This window comes from Hylobates moloch, unplaced genomic scaffold (genome assembly GCF_009828535.3).
Source record: "Hylobates moloch isolate HMO894 unplaced genomic scaffold, HMol_V3 SCAFFOLD_1, whole genome shotgun sequence".
Taxonomy (NCBI): domain Eukaryota; kingdom Metazoa; phylum Chordata; class Mammalia; order Primates; family Hylobatidae; genus Hylobates; species Hylobates moloch.
Genome location: NW_026652276.1, coordinates 82,907,932 through 82,918,350, shown reverse-complemented (window position 1 = coordinate 82,918,350; position 10,419 = coordinate 82,907,932). Strand labels below are relative to the sequence as shown.

Here is a 10,419-nt window from a genome sequence, read left to right as displayed (position 1 = left end):
GAACTTTTGATTCATTATTCCAAATCAACATATCATCTAAATATTTCCACATAGTTAGATGTAGCTTTTCCCTAACCTATTCCCTTTTATTAGTACTCATTTACATCTTAGTTTGCCACATTTACAGTTCTTTGAAAGTTTCATTTAATATTCACCAGACCATTCACCTCACAATTTTCCTCCCTCTTTCTAAATAGGTGAATTTGTTTACTGCAAAATCGATGGCTACGCTATTAAAGGTTACTATCACGATTTTAAAAGACATGATCACCATCATTTACCAAGATTTACTTACCACAAGAAAATTATCACAAGGTTGGACAAACAGGCACCAACTCTTAAGGGAAAGGGCTTGCAGTTAGATCACACAGTGGGGGCAGGAAAGCAAGCGGGGAGGGGTAGGTCGGAAAAGGCAGTGCTTGATTCAATTCAACATTCACTGCGCCACTTACCAAGAGCCAGAAAAAGAAAAAAAAAAAAAAAAAAGCCAACCAGCTGGGCGTTATTTCGAGCACGGGGCCCTGCAGGTGGGCCTGTGAGCGGGGACCCGGCGCCCGGGAGGGAAGGGGCTCGCTCAGAGACTATAGCCGGGCGGGGACGGCCACCCCGGGCCGGGCCTCCAGAGCTCGGAGCCCGCACACTCGCCAGCCCAGCTGCCGGCACGCCGGCCAACCAGCCGCTGCCGCTTACCAGTGGCGCCTCGCTGACTCCCCGGGGGCAGCTCTTCAACGGTTCCCGCAGTCAGAGCACCACCCCGCGGTGGGGTACCTCCAGCCCGCCCGTAGCTCTCGGTCCCCGCCGCGCCGCCACTCTCGCGAGAAGCCAGGAAGTCCGCGAAGTGGGGGAGGAGGAGCAGGGAGGGGCACTTAACGGTGGCGGCTGGTTCTGCGCCGGATCCGGGAGAGGGGCGGGCGCCATTGTGCTTCGCTGCGGACTGCTTTTCCTCAGTCACGGGCCTAGAACTCCAAAGAGAAAGGCGGCGGTGCGTGTTGCTGCGAGTGGGACGCGCACTGGTCAGTGCCGGCTCAGGAGCTGGGGTAATGAGCTGCGGAGCTAGTTCTTCTCCGTCTCGGGCTCTAGTTCGGGACCAGGCCGCGAGTGGGGGAGGGGAGGAAACGAAGAGGCCTGGGGACGCGGAGGCCGCTTCCTCTCAGGATGAGGTGGAGGAGCTTGGTCCGGGGCCACCGGTACCAAGAGGGCCACAGCGCAGGCCTCCCTTGCCAGGGGCCTTTTGTCGGGTGGTGGAGTTTGTGGCGGGTGAAGGGGACACATTGTGTGTCTTCCTCAGGGACGTGTGGCGGGTGACGGGAAGAGGCCTGAGCCCTCCTTTGGCGCGGGGCGGCCTCCTCTTGGGCCGCGGGGCAGGGGGTCCTGGGAGCGCTGCGGGCCGCGGGTGTCGCGCGTGAGCTCGCCGGTGAGCGCGGGGCAAAGGCGGACAGGGCTCCGGCTCGGCCAGCCCGGCCTGGAGTCGAAGTGACTTCGGTAGCCCCTTAGATTCGGCCAAGATTGTCTTATTGGTAACGTCAGTTTTTGAATATCGTGACGCCCTGAGAGTTATTTTTGTGTTGTGGTGAATTGTGCGTTCTGCAACTCGAAGTAGGTGATTGTATTAAAAATGGACCTGTTGGCCTGAGAAGTAAAAATATGGAAGGCGCCGGGAGTAGGAAACTCCCTCATTTTGGTGAAATTGCGTATTGAAGATGAATGTGTCCACCCTCTCACCCCAAAATGCTGCACTTAATACTTTTTCTCAAGTACCAAAGTAAATATACTGGGAAAGTCTCTATCTGGGTAATAAATTCGTCACGACTAATGTTGTTTGTTACTATTAGTTAAATATGTGAAAACTGAATTTGGCGAGGTTTTTTCCCCCATTTTGTAGGATTGATTGGCTATTTTTCTGATTACATGTTATTTTAAATCTTCACGTTTCTGTCCAGAACCAAGATGTAGGATTAAAGATGAATTTTCGATTTAAAAATCCGATGGTATACAGTTATTAAGAAGGCACACATGTAGTGTAACTAGATCTTTTTCTTGAGGTAGCAAAAAGTTTGTTTGAGAAATGAGGTCAGTATAATATTTTTGTTTAACAGCTCTACAGCATTTCGGGAGACAGGACTGGTGCATGAGGCAATAGCACCAGACTCAGAAGACCTGGGTTTGAGTCTTGATTTTTGCCGTAGTTATTTAAGTTCACGAGATTGTCTCAGAAACATGGTAGTTAATTTCTAGAGAGGATTATATTTGCTGAGGTGGTGTGTGAAGCAGTCACAGGGGACATAATACTAGTCTTGGTTTTTTTCCGGTTTCATGCTGGATCAGGTGTCTTGAATAAGAATTCCTACTTATTCAAGTACAAATGATTTCTTTTTTTCTGCCACGTTGGAAGAGGGCTTATTTTCCCAGACAAAGCACGAGGATGCCCAGGTTATGTTCTACATGAAGGTGTCAGATAACGAACTTGGACACAAAAGTCATCCATGACTCTCATGTAGCCAATTTTTAGTCCGCTCCATACCCACCTTACACAACTCTTTATCTGCTCTATGTTCAAGAATCGTCTACATTTTGACATTTAATTGTAGGAAAATAATTTTATAATGCAAAATCTGTCAAATATCTTAAAACTTTTTTGGATAATTTGTAATTTGTTTTAGTCAAATTACAAATTATGGAGAGCTTCACATTACAAGAAGGAGCTTGACATGGTATCTCCTCCACAACTCACTGTTTAGTCATCAGACTAATGTATAAACAACTATTATTATTTTAGTATGACTGTACAGTAGTTCTGTGGGAGCATAGGGGAGGGGTGCTTAATCTTGGAAATTTTACAGGATTTATTTATTTATTGCCTGAACTAAGATGTGAAGGATCACTAGGACTTTGATAAACTGCAAAGTCATAATATTATGGTTTGTTTTAGGAATTCATGATTTGTTCCTGTAGCTGAAACATACATTGAATGGTAAGTTAGAGTCTGACGTAAAAGACTTTCTGTACTGTACTAGAAAATTAGTGTCTGGGTGTGGTGGCTCACTCCTGTAATCCCGTCGCTTTAGGAGGCCAAGGTGGGAGGATCGCTTAAGGCTGAGAGTTCAAGACCAGCCAGGCCACAAAGACCCCATCTCTACGGGCATGGTGGTGCGGGTGTAGTGGTGCGCACTGCTACTACTAGCTACTTGGGCTGCTGAGGCAGGACGATCATTTGAGCTCATGAGTTGGAGAGACTGCAGTGAGGTATGATACAGCTCCACTGCACTCCAGCCTGCGCCACAGAGTGAGACCATGTCTCTAAAAAAATAAAAATAAAGTTAGTGCTCTATGCTGTGGAATGGAGAGCTATTGTGTTCCTTGACAAAATAAAAATAATTTTTAGATTATCTTTGCTGATACATCCTTCTGTTACCACAGATAATTAAGTGCCAGTAATAAAGAACAGTGGGACATGCATGCATGAAATGCAGTGTTGCATTAGACTTTACTTTTAAACAACAAATTAACTGTGAAGCTTTTAACTGTTAAATAAGTGAATCAACTGATCATATTAGAATGATTACAATTTAAAAGGAATCGGATTTTAAGTTCCTACTAAGATTACTTGAATTCACCAAAGCAGAATTCAATTGCAGTCAAAAAATTTATCTTAATATACAGTATTTGCTAATCATAGGATGAGCCAAAAAGTGTGAGTTTGGGGAGGATGAAATTATAATTTGAGAGTTTAGGTGGGAGGGGTTAATGTGTGTGTGTGTGTGTGTGTGTGTGAGACAGGGTCTCACTCTGTTTTCCAGGCTGCAGCCCCAGTCTCCCAGACTCAAGCAATTCTCCCACCTCAGCCTCCTGGGTAGCTGGGACTACAGGTGTGCGCCACCATGTCTGACTAATTTTTATATTTTTTTATAGAGACAGTTTCACCATGTTTCCCAGGCTGGTCTCCAACTCCTTAGCTCAAGGAATCCTCCCACCTCAGCCTCCCAAAGCGCTGTGATTACAGGCCTGAGTGTGAGTCACTGCATGCTGGGGTTTAATTTTCATTAATCTTAATTTTCAACTTTTCTGCCCTGGCGTGAACTTACATGGTCAGAGCTGGTTTTTCCTGCCCTCAAATATATTTCTCTGACTCTACCGGTTAGACTAGGTAAGTTGAACACCTGGTTTTAAAATCACCTGCTGCTCTACACCCATTTTTGTCAACAGCTTAAAAAGAAGGCAAGTTTTGAACCTTAAAAGTAGTTATCTTTCCATTATAATCATTTTTCATTAGTGTGATGTTTCACACTTTGTAGAAAGAACCCTAAAATGGTTTCCACTTAAGATTGAAACTTGATACTTAGAGATTAAATTCACTTCAAGGAGAACAGTTTGTCTTTTACAGTGGTGTAGTGTAGACTTAACATCATAGTCATATTTTCTCATGGGATGTTAAGTTTTTTCTAATTTTTTAAGATTTGGGCATATCATATTTTTGTGTTTTAAATATTTGTCAGCGAAAAGTTAGTTAAGGGAGACTTTTAAGTCCCAAAATGTTGTATACTTTCAAAGTGATTCCCTCATTGACCCACCCTTAGTTTCCATGTCTCCATGTTTACTATGATTTCCCACTAAGGAAAAAAAAAATTTCCCCAGAAGCAGATTTTTTTTTTTAAGAAAAGCATATGCAAAGTATATGTAAATAATGAAATAATAACTGTGCGTTTGTATTTCTGCAAGACTCTTGGAATATTGCATTGGGGCTGGGCATGGTGGCTCACTCCTGTAATCCCAGCACTTTGGGAGGCCGAGACAGGCAGATTGCTTGAGCTCAGGAGTTCAAGACCATCCTGGGCAACATGATGAAACTCCGTCTCTACTAAAAAAAAAATACAAAAACCAGCTGGGTATGGTGGTGCGTGCCTGTAGTCCAGGCTACTCAGGAGGCTGAGGTGGGAGGATCACTTGAACCCAGGAGGTCAAGGCTGCAGTGATTGCACCACTGCACTGTGGCCTGGGCAGCAGAGTAAGACCCTGTCTCCAAAAAAAAAAAAAAAGATCGATTACATTGGTATCTTTTGTGATTGCTCTGGCCTTTGTGCCATGAGTTTATCATATAGTAGTGGTGTACTTTTAGTAATTCAGTACCTGTAATCTTCCCTGGATATTTAAGATAGTTCCCAGGTTAGACTCAGTTAAAATCAGAGTTTTCAGAGACTGCGGGCATAAAATAATCATATGGTAACAGTAGAAAATAAGGATAAGTAATGAATCTTTGCTCAATGGCTGCATAACAAACCACCTCAGGACCTAGTAGATTAAAACAACTGTTTACTGTTTTTTACAATTGTAGGTGCCTGTTGGGCAGTTCTACTGATTTTGCCCGGGGCTTACTCCTCATGTACCAGCATTCAGCTAGAGGATTTCCCAGGCTGGGAGATCTGAGATGGCATCACTCATGTTTGGCAGCTAGTGTTGGTGGACATATAGGCCTTACTCTTTGTGATCATTTATGACACAGGAGTCTTGGAACAGTATTCTAAGAGAAGCTTGTAAGACCTCTTACAACCTTGAAAATCTTACAGTGTCACAGTCCATTCTCTTAGTCACACAAGACTGGGGTGAGGAAGTAAGGCTGCCTCATCCTAGGCAGAGCAGCAACGTTGCATTACAAAGGGGGCTAATACTAGTATGGGGGACATTTGTAGCCATATTTTGTAATTTACCATAGGTTCTTTAGACCACTATAAGAATAGATAGCCTCAAAAATGTCATGCTTGGGATTGCTTTAAAATAATAGAGTGGGTGGTAAAATAGGTTAGGGAGGTTAAATGTGGTTAATAGTTGAAGACTTGATTGGTACATGGAAGCTCATTATTGGCTGTACCTTTGTGTATGTTTAAAATTTTTCGTGATAAAAACTTGAAGTCATACTCAAGTAATCTGAACTTCATTTTGTGAAGTATTTTAACTTTATCTTTCACTTAGTCTTTACTAGGAGAGTATTACTTAGTATTTACTACTTTGTGGTATGTAGCTACTAAGGCTGTAAACCAGCAAGTTAGAAAGGGAATTATTCTCCTTAGGACTTCTGTAATACAAGTCATTTTAAAAATGCCTTTTCCTCTGGCAAATAATTGTTGCCCTCAGTTAACAAAGTACATTAAAGAAATTTTTTGGTAACTAGGTATAAAGAAGAAAAAACACATCAATAATGCCATCACCCGAGATAACAGTAAAATGATAAAAATGGCTCTTTCCAATTGTTTAATGCATATACTTAATACACATAATCTTGTATAGGTTTCTTTACCCTGAAGTGAATATCCTGTATGTAAATCTAAATGACTTTGAAAGATGTTTTACTGTGTGTTAAAGACAAATTTCAAATAATGAAAAAGCCAACAAAATTTCTACTGAGCTGTTTATATGAAAACCTTCACGCTGATGGTATTGGTTAATAATAGCTAGTATTTGCTGGACACATGCTGTGTGCCAGCAAACCTCACAATATACCTGTGAAGTTGATACTATCATTATCACCATTTTGTGGGTGAGAAAATTAAGCATTAGATTATACCTAGAGTCATACCCAAGCATACCAAGTGAGGGGCAGACTTTGAAGCTTGCACTCAGTTAGCGTATTTCTACAAATAGAAATTGGCTGATGTGCAAAAATTAGGCAAAGATTGACTTATTTCCTGCCTAGCCTAGCCTCAGTTTTCTATTTTGGAAAAAAATAGGAAATGAATTTTATTAATATATTCAATACATATTTATTAATACATTAACATACAGGAAAAGACTTTTAGGTGTGGGAGGTAGCGTGTGTTAATAGGGCTGAGGTATTTTTGTTAGACTGGTTATTTTATGACTACTGTGTGACTCGACAGATACCTGATCAAGGCCATTATTGTAATAATGGGACACAGTGATCTGTAGCATAATGGAAGGGAATACATAATACTTGAGAAAAACCTTCATAAGCAGAATCAGAGAAAAACTTTTGGACATTGTACTGCTTTTAGGAATTCACAGCTTTCCAAATTTGATAAACTAAAAATCCAAGCTCTACCTGGTAGACAGCTTGTGGTTGTGGTCAGAGAAAGCTTTAATCATAAGTAGGGTAATTGGTAGAACTCCTTTCCTCCTAATGTTTTCTTAAACTGCCTGAAGTTTTTCAATTTACGTTTTCATAGTACCCCAAATTCTACTAGAGATAAGTTTGTGGGAAGAGTGCCAAATAGAAGGTACAGTACAAGTAGAAGGCAAGGAGGTAGCATATGTATCTGGAAAAAAGTAAATAAATCAATGTATGTAACTGAAAAATTTACTGTCAGCCACACTGCTCTCTTGTATTTTCAAAACTTTATTTCCAGCGTTCTCCTGGACCTTCTGGGCACTTCTGATTGCTTATTATTATTATTTTCAGAAAGTGTCTCACTCTGATGTAGTGGCGCGATCTCCACTCACCACAACCTTCACCTCCCCAGGCTCAAGCAATTCTCCTACCTCAGTTTCCGAGCAGCTGGGATTACAGGTGTGCACCACTACCGCCCGGCTAAATTTTTTTTGTATTTTTAGTAGAGATCGGGTTTCACCATGTTGGCCAGGCTGGTCTGCTTATTCTTTTTTAAAAATATTTTTTGTAGAGACGGGGTGTCAGTATGTTACCCAGGCTGGTCTTGAACTCCTAGCCTCGAACAATCCTGCCCTGGCCTCCCAAAGTGCTGGAAGCCGCCACAACCGGCCAGACAGCTCATTTTTCAAAACCAACTAATCTTGGTGTGCTTCCTTGACCGCCCCCCTCCACCCCACCCACTCCCAGTCCCTGAAAGAAAAGCAATAAAATGTTTGTTCTTCATCAGTATTATAAATAATTGCCTCACTTCATATTATGAATAATTGCCTTGCTTCCCCGTTATTAGGTAAATCCTTTCTGACTTGAAGTATGTATTGAATCTGACTTTTATCCATTTCCACGACTTTGGGTCCTCATCCTTGGAGCCATGTCTCTTCCCGTAATGATCCTAATACTAATTTAGTTTGAGGGGATTTTTTTCTAGCTTATTTCCTCCTTCCCCAGTTTTTCAACTTTACCTAGTCTACTGTTAAACCCATCCATTTGCTCGTTTGTTGACATTGGGGCCATGTCTTGGTCTGGTTCTGCCATTTTATCTGTTGGTAATGGGTTGATTTTTTTTCCTTGCATTTTTGTGCATCGTACAAGTTTTGACTAAATGCTTAAACTAAGAACAGATTAGAGACTGAGATAAATAGTATTTATGCATTGATATGGGCATATTCTTCTGTTGGGGCATTAGTATGGTGGGTTGACTTTGTTTTGTCTGTAGTTGAGATGGGTATGACCTTTATTATTGCTTTATTTACCTTCAGAGTATTCTAGTAGTGGACTGCCGCTGCCTAGTGCTTAGTATGAGGCCAAGAATGTTGGAGGAGTGTCCCCCTCTCCCCGCTTCAGCCCCAAGACGGAGTCTTGCTCTGTTGCCCAGGCTGGAGTGCAGTGGTGCGATTTCAGCTCACTGCAACCTCCGCCTCCTGGATTCAAGCGATTCTCCTGCCTCAGCCTCCTAGGGAGCTAGGATTACAGGCACGCAATACCATGCCCTGCTAATTTTTGTATTCTTAGTAGAGATGGAGTTTCACCATGTTGGCCAGCCTGGTCTTGAACTCATGACCTCGTGATCCTCCAGCCTCGGCCTCCCAAAGTGCTGTGATTACAGGTGTGAGCCACTGCACCCAGCCATGGAGGATTTCTGAAGAGTCTAGGCCAATTATCTTACATAATGTCTTCCATTTTGGGTGTCTCATCCTCATGGTGGTGTTTATATTATGGCTATTGTATATTTGTTAAAAAGTGCTCTTTTTGCAGTTTCCTGTTCCTTGCCTGTATGTTTCAAGCTTCTCTTTATTTAAACATGCTAAGCATAGTTTTATAATCTGCCTAAAATGCTTGATTTCATGTTTTTGCTACTCTTTTTTCTCTCATCTTGTGTCTCAAAGACCTTGTTTGTGATATCTTATTTTGCTGTATACTTAGTTATCCCTTGTTCGTTATACTTGAAAAAATGCTTGTAGAAATAATTTGAAAGTTAGCATGAAGGTATATTCCTCTAGCAAGATTTATGTTGGCTTCTGCCATGTTCCTGGTGGATTACTAAATTGGGACCACCTTAAACCAAATTCAGGATTTGAACTTCCATTTGCCAAGCAGGCAACATTAACCTGGGCTGCAAATCTGCACAAGAGCTGGTTTACTTCTGTTAATAGCTTAACTCTTTCCCGAACCCCTCAAGACGGAGTCTCGCTCTGTTGCTCAGGCTGGGGTACAGTGGCATGATCTCGGCTCTCTGCAACCTCTCCTTCCCGGATTCAGGCAATTCTCTGGATTAGCAGGGGTGAACCACCACATACGGCTTTTTTTGTGTGTGTGTGTATTTTTAGTAGAGACAGTTTCGCCATGTTGGCCAGGCTGGTCTTGAACTCCTGACCTTGTGATCCGCCCTCCTCGGCTTTCCAAGGTGCTGGGCTTACAGGCATGAGCCACCACGCCAGACCTAATAGCTTAACTCTTAATCTGAGGTTGTGATCTTTTGGAGTCCACCTTATTGTGAGGAGGTGGCCTGTTACGATTCCTTACCTTGTTTATGTCCTGGATCTCTCAGAGTTTCTTAGGATGCCCAGAGGAATGGAGTCACTCATTTAAAAAAGCAGTTCATTTTTTTCATAGCTAAAGCAAGCCCACAGGTTTGTGAGATATAGACAGACTACATAAATTGTTGAATTGGTGTGAATACAGTTTTTTTACTCTTGTTGCTGTGTCAGCCACTATTAAAATGCCTTAAGGTGAAGGCATACTTAACAGAGTAAAAGTATGTCTTATTAGGTAAACTAGCAGCTGCATTATCAGCTTCAGAGAATCTTCATCCAGAAACTTCATCTCAGAAGTCAAAAAGTTCAGTAAGTGAAAAATGTCAAATACTAATCATACGATTTTTTTGTGTGTGTGGCTTTGTAACTGATTACATTCCTTACACACTGAATACCAGTTCTGGAGAATAGAAAGTGTAGCCTCTTGTCAGTGCCTCCCCTTCCTCAGTCATAGACTTGTTGATGAGGAACATGAGGATAAAATTCTAGTGGATCTATCATGACTGGGACTTCAGTGAGGCATACTTCACTGTCCTATCTGACTCCGCTTATAAAACACAAATTCAAAGATAGAATTTCAGGATGTCAGTTGCAAAATTTTTAATGAAGCTCAGAGCTCACACCTACAAAATCAGCCCTGGTGATAAGTTTCTTATCACCAAACAGGAAGATAGCCTAACTGTCCAGCTCTGAAATGAAATCTGAATTTTAAAAAGCATGATATAGTGACAGAAGGAAAAGACCATTTCATTGACCATTGAGGAAAGATTG

At 42.1% G+C, this 10,419-nt stretch overlaps 1 protein-coding gene across 6 annotated transcripts in view; it reads left to right on the top strand.

Annotated features, from left to right (window-relative positions):
* The first annotated feature begins 856 nt into the window (after positions 1-856).
* The window catches only part of MARCHF7 (membrane associated ring-CH-type finger 7), a 55,621-nt gene continuing 46,058 nt past the window's right edge, over positions 857-10,419 (top strand). For 2 of the 6 annotated variants that reach the window (XM_032755624.2, XM_058441726.1), the window contains exon 1: positions 857-1,037. The gene's annotated coding sequence lies outside the window, so the exon portion shown is untranslated. Of the gene's footprint in view, positions 1,038-1,425; positions 1,518-10,419 lie in introns of those variants that run through there. The other 4 variants (XM_032755622.2, XM_032755623.2, XM_032755621.2 and 1 more) reach the window with 4 other exon arrangements.